General features: G+C 44.6%; 1 long non-coding RNA gene across 1 annotated transcript in view; it reads left to right on the plus strand.

The window, feature by feature from the left end:
• Positions 1 to 210: 210 nt before the first annotated feature.
• The window catches only part of LOC123460197, a 100,958-nt gene continuing 88,847 nt past the window's right edge, over positions 211 to 12,321 (plus strand). Inside the window, exon 1 of the long non-coding RNA XR_006636850.1 lies at positions 211 to 308. This is a non-coding gene — a long non-coding RNA (uncharacterized LOC123460197). The remainder of the gene's footprint in view (positions 309 to 12,321) is intronic.

Here is a 12,321-nt window from a genome sequence, read left to right on the forward strand (position 1 = left end):
TCACGGTCGTGCGCCTGGGCTCGGGTACACGCCCCGCACCTGGGCGAGGCCCGGCGCGCAGGCGCTCCGCGCGCGGGGACCGTGGCCCGGCACCCAGCCCCGAGCCCGCAAGAGTGGGACGGTTCCGGGCCGCGCCGAGCTGTCGCCGGCGCCACCGCCCGGGCTGCAGCAGATCGCCGGAGAGCGTCTGCGCGAAGCCTCAGAGCAGCCCTGGCGGGATTGTCGCCACCGCCACCGCCCGAGCGCGAGATACAGCTTCCCCGGCCGGAGGAGTCGCTGCCCCACGCGCCCGCGCTCTGCCCGCCGAGGTAAGCTTAGGACGCCCGGCCCAGCGCCAGGTCCCCCTCGGGCGGGCAGGCGCCGTCCTGGGCTCGGTCCCCCGCCTGGCTCCGTGGAGCCCGCGGGCGCTGGGCTGCGCCCCTCTCCTGGTGGGGCTAACTGGGATCCCCCACATCCCGAGAGTTTTCACTTTGTCCCGAGGTCCCACTTGTAGAGGGGGACGCCCAGGTACCAGTCCCCGAACCCTAGAGACGAGGCGTCTCAGGATCCCCCGCCCCCAGAGTTCAGGAGGAGGTCGTGGAAGCCAGCTGGGGCAGAGGAGCCCCCAGGGTGGGCTGGGATTCGCTAGGACGGAAAAGGGTGCGTGGAAAACCATGGAGCCCAGGCATAGCCTTGCATAGGTGACCGACAGCGCTTCTGCCCCTGGGAACTTCAGGGTTGGCGGCTGTTTTTGTTAAAGAGAAACGGGTACATCGGGGCCAGGAGGGATACAAGTGGAAGCGTGGAGTCTCAGGAGCATGCCACTGGCTGACCAAAGGTGAGATGTGGGGATGCTGGGGCCCAGAGAAGGTGAGGGAAGTTTGCACTTGTTGGAAGCGCTGAAGGGCAGCCTCGCCTTGGGAGCGCTGATGGAGGTGGCAGCGGAGGGTGGGAGGACACTGTGGGAAGGCGGAAGGGACGGGGAAGAGGAGGAGAGGACCATCTGTTTCAACACTGCTGTGTGTGGCCTGAGGAGCGAGGAGGGGAAGGCGGGCCCAGGATGCTCAGGCCATTGCTTCCTAGGCTCTAGAGGACGGTTGGCGGGTGAACCAGGATGGACAGAGATCTTGGTCCTTCCAGGAAAATAAATGGTAACACCTCCCTTGAGTACAAACAAATACAGTTTGGGGATGGCTTCGAAGTTTCCGGTTTGAAAAATCACAGTTTTGCTTATTGCCTTCATTTTCATATAGAAATGAGGTAGGAGGTTCTGCCTGATTTTGCTTGTCTGGTGAGCACTACAACAAGGCATTTGCAAACTTGGTCAAGATGGGGCAGAATAGGGAAAAAAATATATAAGGAAGGAAAGAAAGAAAGAAAGAAAGAAAGAAAGAAAGAAAGAAAGGAAGGAAGGAAGGAAGGAAGGAAGGAAGGAAGGAAGGAAGGAAGGAAGGAAGGAACCTAAACAGAAGAAGCAAAACATTTGTGTTATGAGATCCAGCCCAGAGTGGGAATTGGTAGCTTCCACACAATAGTGGAAATAAATTTATCAAATGAAAAGCAGAGCCTTCCATAAAATTATTAAGCTGCATCTTGAACACTTTGCCTTGCAAGAGGAACCTTCACTGTTCTGGGTTTTGAGTCTGCCAGATTCCAGAGTCCTTTCATCTCAGTTTGATGTCATGTGTGCATTAAGTAAGTGCCGTCCCTTCCATGTTACAGATGAATGCCTTTAAAATGCGAAATACCGGGCTGCAAGTTTGGCTACCTAAGATTTGCAAGGTGAAAATGCAGTTATTTGTGAAAGTATTGGTTGTTCAGATTTTGTACTTCCATAAGTCAGTTATTTCTGGATTTATTACTTACACTCAACCCACTTAGGAAAGTGATTTGACGAAGCTTAGGGTGAGAAACCACGAAGGAAATAGCGATTCTGGTGGCTCTCCTTGACCTCTGTTGGGTGCGTGTATGGTGACGGCTGGTGGCAAGGTAAAGCTCTCATAGGAAGCACCGCTGTCCTTGTTCACTGTGATCCTTATGGAGCGGTAGTGCATCTTGTGACGTTACATAAGACGTGATAACCGCTGTCATTGATACAAGAAAACAATGTCAGGAGTTTGCAGCTTTTTAACCGGATTCGGATTCGGATTCGGAATCGGATTCGGATTCGGATTCGGATTCAGAGAGGGAGAGAGAGAGAGAGAGAGAGAGAGAGAGAGAGAGAGAGAGAGAGGGGGGGGGGGGAGGAGAGAAAATAAAGCTATTCCAAAACCCACAATGAATGTAATGTATCTTTCTGGAACTGAGGCAGAAAAGAAAACAGTGGAGGTGATGGCAGCCTCCTCAGTCCAGCCAGAAGTACAGTTAGTTCTCATCATTGGAACACAGCAGATAATGAGACCTGGCAACAGTTGGAGGAGAACTTCACAAAATAACAGTATTGCATGATGGTCTGTCAGAGTAGATCAGGTGGTTTCAATGTTCTTTTCTTCAGACAAGTGTCCTGGCTCTCAGGTAGGAAAAATCCCTCCACACACAACTCTGGAAGATAAAGTGTCTGCAGAGAGTCACACTAACCCCCTTTCCTTCTGAGCTTGAAAAGGTCACTGCTTGGCCTTGGATAGCAACAATTGATAGTCTTTTTTTTTCATGAGCAATTAGCTAACGCCTCACAGGAGTGACAACTTCATTTATGACAAACTTTGCAGAAATAAAGAGCAGAACTGGCTCTGAGTTTCCAAGATCTCCTATCTTTGCAGACCTGAAAGACAGTGTGTGTATGCTGCATCTCCCTCTGCCCATCATTTACGTCTGGTTGTTTCTTTGTCTTTAATGTGGCTCTCCATACCATCTCATTATTTCCCAGTTCCTTTTGCGGTTCCCCATGGTCTCCATATGCTCTGTCTTACTTTTTCTTCATCATTATTATTTTTTAATTCCCGGGATTTCTCTAGATTTTCCTTGCTTTATAGATTATTATCTTGTTCCTTATGGTATATTGCATTTTATTCTGTTATGTCCTTTATCAGTGTGGAGTATTTCTACCTAAAGTAACATTTTACCCCCGCTTTCCTCTCGAGCGTCCCATTGCATCATGAAGCCTGTAAGAGATGGCCTTCTATTTCTCTCTGGTGCCTTACATCTGCCATCACTTTCTAGATCCAAATGTAACTCCAGTCAACAGTGTTCTTAATCTAAATGGACAGGGGTAACTTTGTGTCAATTTTCCTGTTTCTTCCACAATCCCAGAACTTCTGCAGCACTCCCCCCCCCCCCCCAAACACACACATGTAGTTCACAAATAGTCCCATAGACTCCTTCTCCACAGTGCTGCTTCCCCCTTCTGTCCTGGAGATAATGGCCTTTGTTCAGTCTTCCCTCTTTCTACACACTAGCACTTTGTCTTGCAGACTAGTTGCCCATCTTTTGTCTGTCTTCTTCCTGATGCATATCATACTGTTTTACAGACTGCATTTCCTAAAGCACAGCCAAGCTCAACCACTGACTAATGAGTGTTTCTGCAGTGCCCTGAGCAGATAACCAAACGTCTACTCTAGGAGCAGAGACCCTCTACCCTGTGACTAGTATACCCTGTTCTTGTTGATTTATTCACTTGTTAGTGTCTTCAGTAAATATTTGTATACCTGCTACAGGCTAGGTATATAGCTTTGCATATGCTCAATTATTTTTCACTATCGGAAACCACTGCTAAAATTTCATCTGGCATGGCTGCAATGGGGCCACGGCAGTCCCACGGGCTGTGGCTGCTCCCTTTAATCCTCTGAAGCATTGCCCCGTCATCATCCTCCTTGAAACACCCTCATCTGCCCTGTGCTGAAGGCAGGGCTCTCATAACACATAGCAGATCTCTGAGCTCTGCCTCTTTGTCGATGCTGTTCCCTCCAGCGGGAACAGGCCTTTCCCTGCAATCACCTCTACCTGTCAGAGTGTGTACCAATGCCATCTGGATCTTTCCCTCCCTTTGAACATCAACTTTGACTCATGGAGTTCTCCTACCTTCCAATTCACCCCTCCTTTCAGTGCAAGTCAGTCTTTCTCATCTATGCTGATACAAGTTTTCTGCGTTCTTCCCTAAGGTCTCCCACTGCGTCAACCCCGCCTGACATCAGACCTTCCTTTACTAAAATGAGCCTGGTATATCATAGAGCACAACAAATTATTTAACTAGTTGGATTTTGATCTGTCTAGTTCTCTAGTCCCAGCTGGTATAACAACTGCCTTTTCTTTTCTTACACTTCACTTTAGTTCTCCAGTAGAGCCTGTGCCTCTCACACATTTAATATGCATATAAATCATTCAGAAATGTTATTAAAATGCAGATTCTGGTTGAGCAGGCCTTGGATGAGGCCCAAGATTCCACATTCCTAACAAGCTCCCAGGTAGTGCTGAGGTAGCTGACCCTGGGGTCACACTGAGCACGGAGGCAGGAGGGAAACTGAGCAGCCGGGGGAGTTTCGGGCAGCTCTGCTGCCCTGCCTGGCCGCTGTGCTCCAGTTAGGGTTGCTACAGTTATTTTTTATTAGGAAAGTGCAAGGTCCAGACAAGCTTCCCAAGGCTGAATGAAAGGGGTGGGGCTTCCCATGGGTTTCCCTGGTATCTTAGAGCTACATTATTGCCACTGGAGTTGCTCTGTAGATTTTTCTTCAGCCAGGTCCTGTGCTTTGTCCCTCATTCCTTCTCATTTTCCCAGCATGATACATTGTGGCTATTCTCCCTCCTAATTCTGCTTTGATTTTTTTTTTTTTCCTTCTTGTCTTTGCTTTTCTCTGGCTCTGGAAATTCTCTTCAAGTGCCTGGGCTGACTTCCTGCCCCACCTGTTTTCCCACTGTTTCCAGAATTTTCAGGGCACAGGCGCCTCAAGCTTTCTGCCCTTGCTGCCAGTGGGCCTCTGACTTGGAGCAAAGCTGTTTCCTTTCCTCTGACAATAGAGGGCGTGAGTGATAAGCTTCCTGGGTGGGCTTCAGTACAAGGGCATAGATCCTGTGGACCCTCTGTCCTATGGGGCAGAGGAAGTGGCTGGGGAGGATATGAGGCTTGCTGATGTTGGGGCTGGCACATGTACCCACCTAGTGTTCCTGCATCTTGGTCCTATTCCCAATTAAAAAACAAAACAACAACAAGAACAACAACAAAAGAACTTGAGCTTCCACTGTTGGAGACAGTCATTTATCTTGTGTAAAATTTTTTGTAGCATTGTGTTTGAACCTGGACATGCTAGGCAAGAGCTCCACCACCGAGCTACCTCCCCAACCTCCTTTCCTGCTTTTAACTTTTAAACAAGGTCTCACTAAGATGCACAGGCAGACCTTAAATTTATAATCTTCCTCTGAGCCTTCTTAGTAGCTGGGATTATAGGCATGCGCCACCAGGCCTGGTATGTTACTATTTCTTAAGAAAATGACTATTCCTTGGAGCTGTTACACAGTTGTCCTCGCCCCTTGGTTCACACTAAAAATATTTCTGGGAGCTTTTTAAAGATACTGATGCTCTTGGCCTTTCTGTAGGTAATGGTTTGGTTTATCATGTAGTTTTTTAAATCTCCCCAGATGATCCTCGTTTCCAGCCTGGTGAAGAACTACAGCATCTGGCCAACAGAGTCTGTGGAATGGGGTGGCTAAGAAATTTATTCTGAACCATACCTTAGCCTTTTGGCTCAAGCACTAGGAGATGAAGGGTTACCTAAATTCTTTGGGCCTTGATTATTTCATCTGTGCAGTGGGTTGACTTGGTTGTGGTGGAACACATGTGAGATATTATCTGCGGGGCTGGTAATAGAGTTCTGGCCACGTAGGTGGCTGTGGACGTGGCAGTGGTTGTTCACTCTGCTGCTCACAGGATTGAACCTTCAACTACCAGGGTAACCGTGGCACCTTGCTTTGGGAAATTTCTCTCACCCCCTGTTCAGCTTTGAGTGATTCCAGCCACTGGAATCAGTTGGAAAACAAATTTATGAGGATATGTTTCAGAAGTCAATGAAAAAGTAGGGACGGCATATATACTAATATAAAAATCAACCACCCTTTTGTTGTTTTGATTCATTTGGTGCCACACCAGGTCTATGATCTCATAAATAGCAGAGATAGATTAAAATACTTATAAACTGATATAAAGAGATGGCCAGACTTTCGTACCTACTTTATGAAAAATGACTTAGCCCTTTAATAAAGACAGTTCCACCATCAACAAATAAAAAGGATTGAAATTCATGGGCCTGAGAGAGCATTTTATTTTGGTAATAAATATGAATGTGCAAAGCATTTACATTTCTGAGTTTATAATGGAAAATGGAATTTAAAAATAAAAAAGCACACACAGAGATATTCTGTCCTGTACAGGATAAAGCTAATCAACTTTTTCTCCTCCTTTTGGCTGAGATTCTGAACAGCCATTATGCTATTATGTTATCATTATATCAGCAAAACAAGATTAGATAAGTGGACATAACCAATAACAGAGGGCTTATATCCCATTTTTGTCTGCCTACATCTGAAAAATAAGGAAAAGGGTATTTGGTAGTCCCGGTGAGTCTGGAAGGTGCCCACTCTGACTGTCAGGGATTGCTCTGCTGTTTCCTTTGCATGCACAAGAATTGCAGGGGAGCCCTTTCCCTACCAAGTTCACTGTGGCATTCTGTACTTTTTAATCAGGAAGAAAATATATATATATATATATATTTAAAGCTGCACTGACAACTTAGTGCTAATCTTCCATGCTGTTATGTGTAGGTTGTTTTCCCCCATTTTTCTTTGGTTTTTGGAGATAGGGTCTCACTGTGGCCCAGGCTGACCTGGAATTCACTATGTAGTCTCAGGGTGGCCTCGAACTCATGGCGATCCTCCTACCTCTGCCTCCCTAGTGCTGGGATTAAAGGCATGGCCACTACGCCCAGTTTATGTGTAGGTTTTTTTTTTCATAACACAATTAAGAAGACAGGATGAAATGTTAAAAAAATAAATTGAGCTACATGAAAGACTGCTAAATTTTTGCTTTAGTAGACTTGTGTGGAAATTGAGTAAAATTTGACAGAGCTGTGATGTTTGATGTATGTTAGTTAAGTAGTTTGCCTCTTGCACAGTCCATTAAGTAGGGTTCTTTTATATGCTCCAGTTCTGAATACTTGGCCATCTTACACTGGTTTTTAACCAGGGTTCAGATTTTAATTTCTTTCAGGCTTAAGAGATTTCTGTTTTGAGGACACTTTAGAGGGATGCAGAATTGACCACCAACCCATCAAAGATAGCCATGTAGTCATCAAGTCTTTAGCTCGAAAAGTGACTTTTGTATAAAATTCTCATGATAAATTAGAAGAAAAAGGCAGAAAATTTAAAATATTTAAAATGTGAGTTTTGGGAATTAATCATTACATGTAATAATAGAAAAAACCTAGTGGCAGTAACATTAACCTTTAAACTTCAGGCATGAATTGGGTGGATACTGTGACAATTTTTGATTTTGTCATTTGAGAGTAGGGAAACAACCTTACTGGCATAAAGGAAAGTATTACCTTATAGTTAATGAAAAAAAAATTAAGGCTTGGAATAAGGAAATAGTACAAGAAACCTTCCTTACATACACATATACGTACTTATATGTGAGGCATTTGGGCTTTATATACGTGAAATGTTTTTGATTTAAATCAGTTTATTTTACATGTTGTTAGATTCTTATAAATATTGCACAATTGAAAATGGAATATGCAGCCTAAAGGTTAGGCTTACATTCTATAGTCAGACTGGGAATGTGATAGCTCTTTCAGTTATTAGCTGTATGACTTCAACTCAGTTATTTAATCTTTCCATATCCTTATTTCTCAATTCTAAGAAATAATGAAGGACAACCATAAGGAATTGCTTTGGATGAAATGAGACAATGCAGTGTTATATATTTAACCAAGTTGTTGGCACCTACAGTTTTCATAAGATAACCACAGTTGTACATTATACAGTTAAATTATTAATATCACATACCACATAGGTGCTCATATTTCTTTGCCAGAGGAAATTTTGCAACTCTAAATTCTGAGTTTCAATTTAAAATTCATTTGGTATTTTCCAATGACATATTTTATATTTTCTCCTCTACTTTTTTTCCTTGTTTACTTTAGAACAGTGAGATGAGAAAATGAACAGAGGCATGGAATTGTAAGCATTACAGGAACTCTTGATGCTGAGTAACTGTGAGATTTTATATCTATATATATCTATATCTATATCTATATCTATATCTATATCTATATCTATATCTATATCTATCTATCTATCTATCTATCTATTTATATACATATATATATAGATGTATATGCATGCAGAAAGAGAGAGAGAGACAGAGAGAGAGGAGAGAGGGAGGGAGGCAAAAGCCAGTAGACTGGCCTTTTTAATATGAGAAAGTAAGATTGAGAGCAAGAATGTGAGAGAGAATTGTCACACCAGGACCTCCAGCCACTGCAATCAAACTCCAGACGGTGCACCACCTTCTGTGCATGTGTGACCTGGCATGCTTGTGTGACTTTGTGTGTGTCTGGCTCATGTGGGACCTGGAGAGTCAAACTTGGTCCTTAGGCTTTGCAGGCAAGTGCCTTAACCACTAAGCCTTCTTTCCAGTCCCTCAGATACATTTTTAAAACTTTTCATTGACAACTTCCATAAACATAAGACCATATGCTATGATCATAATTCCCTCCCATCATCTTCTTTTCCCCTCCAAAATCTCCCTCCAACTGAATCCATTCTTTCCAACTAATCTCCCTTCTACTTTGATGTCATCATTTTTTTCCTTTCCTATCATGTAGGTCTTATGTAGTAGCTTCAGTCACTGTCCTTACAGAGAATGAATACCATTGTCACTCAGTGTCTCGAAGACAGTATTGCAGTGCGCTCATCTCCTTCCTTTGGCTCTTACATTCTTTGTGCCTCCTCTCTGGCAATGGACCCTGAGCCTTGGAGGATGTGATACAGATGTTTCAGCGATGAACCCGCTACTGGTACTTCTTCTTAGCACTGGGGTGAGTTTAGTCACTCCTGTGTTTATGTTTGTCTGAAAAGAGAAGCTTTTCTAAATAACAGAAAGAGAGTGTAGCATTAATATATGGGCATCAACATAAGTATTTACAGGACAGTTTGGTGGGCACAATATATACAACAGTATTAATTTACCCCCTAGGGCTTATGACCTCCCCAGCTTTTGATTACATTTTAACTACCAGGCAGGAATGCCCTATTGGGGAATGGACCTCAAGTCCAATCAGAGAGCAATTGTTTTCCCCAATAACAGACATGCTGCCATTGTACCAGTTTAAAGGCAGGTTCTAGAACTTTAGGAAAGACCAAGGGGAAGAGCCTATAGTTTCTGCATGACTGTGCTTCCCAGGGATAGACCCTATGTGAACACATAGGCTGCTGGGGAGTGACTGGAGTCACAAGGGACCTGGGAAGAAGAATCATTAGAGTCAGGGGACATCCACTGATGAGTGTACTTCCTGCCTGGGTACCTGAATTGGAGTTGGATAGTCTTGGGTCATCCTGGCTTCACTGGCATTTATATTAAAGTCTGAATTAGATTGTTATGTTAGGATTTAGAAAGTAAAGTAATTGGCAAGAGAAAGCTATAATTGATGAACTCTACGAAGAGCTTAAATCTTGTAAATGCCTCATGACTGCATGTATAGTTATTTTGTATATGCATATGTTTTGTATGCACGTATGTGTGTGGATGCACGTGCCCCATACACACACATGTGGAGGCCAGAGGAGAATGTTGGGCATCCTTCTATTTTCACTGATCTGCATATTTTCTTATGATGAAGTCTCTCACTGAACCTGGATCTGCTGGTTTTTGTCAGAATGGCTGACCAGTGAGCCCCAGTGATTGTCTAGTCTTCTCTCCCTAGAAGCACAGTCACACCCAGCTGTTTATGTGGGTGTTTGGTAATGGAAGTCAGAATCAGGCCCTCTCAAGCCCTCATTCGTGTGTAGCATGTGATCTTTTCTACTGAGCCATCTCTGCAGTCCATGTATGGTTCTTAATGGCAAGTCACAGTTTCATAACAATAAAATACGTCCTCACTCAGAATGTGGGAAGTAAATATCCCTCTCTCTCTGTCTCTGTGTGTGTGTGTGTGTTGCTTAACCTTCTACTTCTGCCCCATGCTTGCAGTCCAAAGCAGACTCCTTTTAAAACATCTGCAGTGCCATCATTCTTAGACTTGATTGAAACAGCCCATGGGAGCTTGTTCAAAGTGCAGATTTTTCGTAGTCATCCTTGAAGGCTGTATAGTTTTCTGGTGCTGTGACAAAATAGTTGAGATAAACAACTTAAAGGCCGAATGGTTCATTTTGTTTCATGGTTACAGCAGTTTTGATTCATGATCAACTAACTCTATTGCTTTGGGGCCTGTGGTGAGGGAGAGCATCGTGTGGAGAGCTCGTGGTGGAGCCAAGCTGCTCACCTCCCATGCTGTGCTGCAAAGAAAGAGTGAGAACAAGAGATGAGCCTTTCCATATCTTCAAGGGCACCTCTACAAGGAAATAATTTTCTCTAGCCAGGTCCCACCCTCTGGAGGTGTGCCACCTCCTAGGATTATAACAGGCGGTGGACCAAGCCTTTAACACATTCCATCTCTTGGGACATTTAAGACCAGAGCCACAGCAGAAAGGAGAAGCCCACACCACACTCAGAGATTAGCACTAGTTATTAACTAGGGTTCATATCAGAATTCTTTCTGCTTGAGTAAAATATGCCAGGCTCAGCTTTCCTATGACACACTAACACTCTTTCCTTGCATTGTTCTAAGTGCCACACACCTCCTGTGTGACTTCTGTGATTCTTCATTGGCCTTCACCCATGGGTTTTAGTCATCCACGGCTCTTCACAGCAGTGACAACCACCAGCCTCCTACTTTTCATCCTAAATGTTAGGCGAGCATCACATATTGGGTGTTGGTATTCCAGGTCCGAGTACTAGCTCTACAGAACTAAATAAAGGAGGTGACATTCTGGAGCCAACACTTAAATGCCTGGTTAAAGCTTTCTGGCCAATGCTGTATGGAGTTTTGTCTTTGAAAGTAACCATGAACTGTAGTGGTCATTTGGCTGGCATGGAGATAGTGGGATGCTTGACTGTCAACAGTCTCTTTAGTTTCATGCCTCTAGGCTTCTCCCTTCTCAGTCTCCTGGGTACAATCATATGTCCTGTCCTTGTGGGTTTTTAATGAGGAGCATCAGGTCCTCTCTAAGGTCTCTGCAATTTCTCTTTCAACAGCTGCCAAGATGAAGCTGAGAGGGCTGTGCCCAGTGTGCAGGTGTGTTGGCACATATTCACACTCCTGTGCCCAGTGTGTGGGTGACCAGTGTGCGGGTATGGTGGCACACATTCACACTGCTGTGCCCACTGTACAGTTGGTAACAGCACATTCAAACTGCTGTGCCCAGTGTGCAGGTGTGACGGTGCATATTCTCACAGCTGTGCCCAGTGTACAGGTGTGATGGCGCACATTCTCACTGCTGTGCCCAGTGTGCGGGTGTGACGGCATACATTCTCATTGCTATGCCCAGTGTGTGGGTGGGACGGGGTACATTCTCACTGCTGTGCCCAGGGTGCGGGTGTGATGGCGCATATTCTCACTGCTGTGCCCAGCGTGCAAGTGTGATGGCGCACATTCTCACTGCTGTGCCCAGCATGTGGGTGTGATGGTGCACGTTCACCCTGCTGTTCCAGTAGGCCCCAGTGAGCCCTCCAAATCTCTGAGGTCTTTTTTCTTCATTGTGCATAGCTGACATAAGCTAGGTTAAGTTTGCCAAGCATTTCACACATTCTTAGATCGGTTGTTTTTGTGCCTCGCATTGGGAAGAGAGCAGTACAACATGCTCTTGGCCGACATGGGTGTGAGGAAATCTGACCTTTAGGAGCAGCTGAGTGTCGGGATCATGCTTCTGAATGATCTAAAGCTATAACCAAATTGCTTATAATCTGAGACAATTCTTCTGAGACTTTAAGGTGGGCTCTTCAATATTTCCATTTTAAATGCAAAAGAAAGACTTGTCTATGTTGCTACATAGGGTCATCAGCAAATGTGATATTCCAAATGGTGGTTTCATATCATTAACTATTTAGTTTCAGCTTTAACTCTGACCATTTTGTTTTAAAACCCAGAAATTATGTTTTCTTTGGTTAACTAACACCGTTATCTATCAAACCTTGGACAGAGATTCAAGGGCAGGTGGCAAAAAGGCGGACGGGAGTATCTGTTCTAGAGTCATGCTGTCAATGAACTTTACATTCAGACCGACTCAGCCCTATCTGATAGTATATTCTTTCCTCAACTT

This window comes from Jaculus jaculus, chromosome 4 (genome assembly GCF_020740685.1).
Source record: "Jaculus jaculus isolate mJacJac1 chromosome 4, mJacJac1.mat.Y.cur, whole genome shotgun sequence".
Taxonomy (NCBI): Eukaryota; Metazoa; Chordata; class Mammalia; order Rodentia; family Dipodidae; genus Jaculus; species Jaculus jaculus.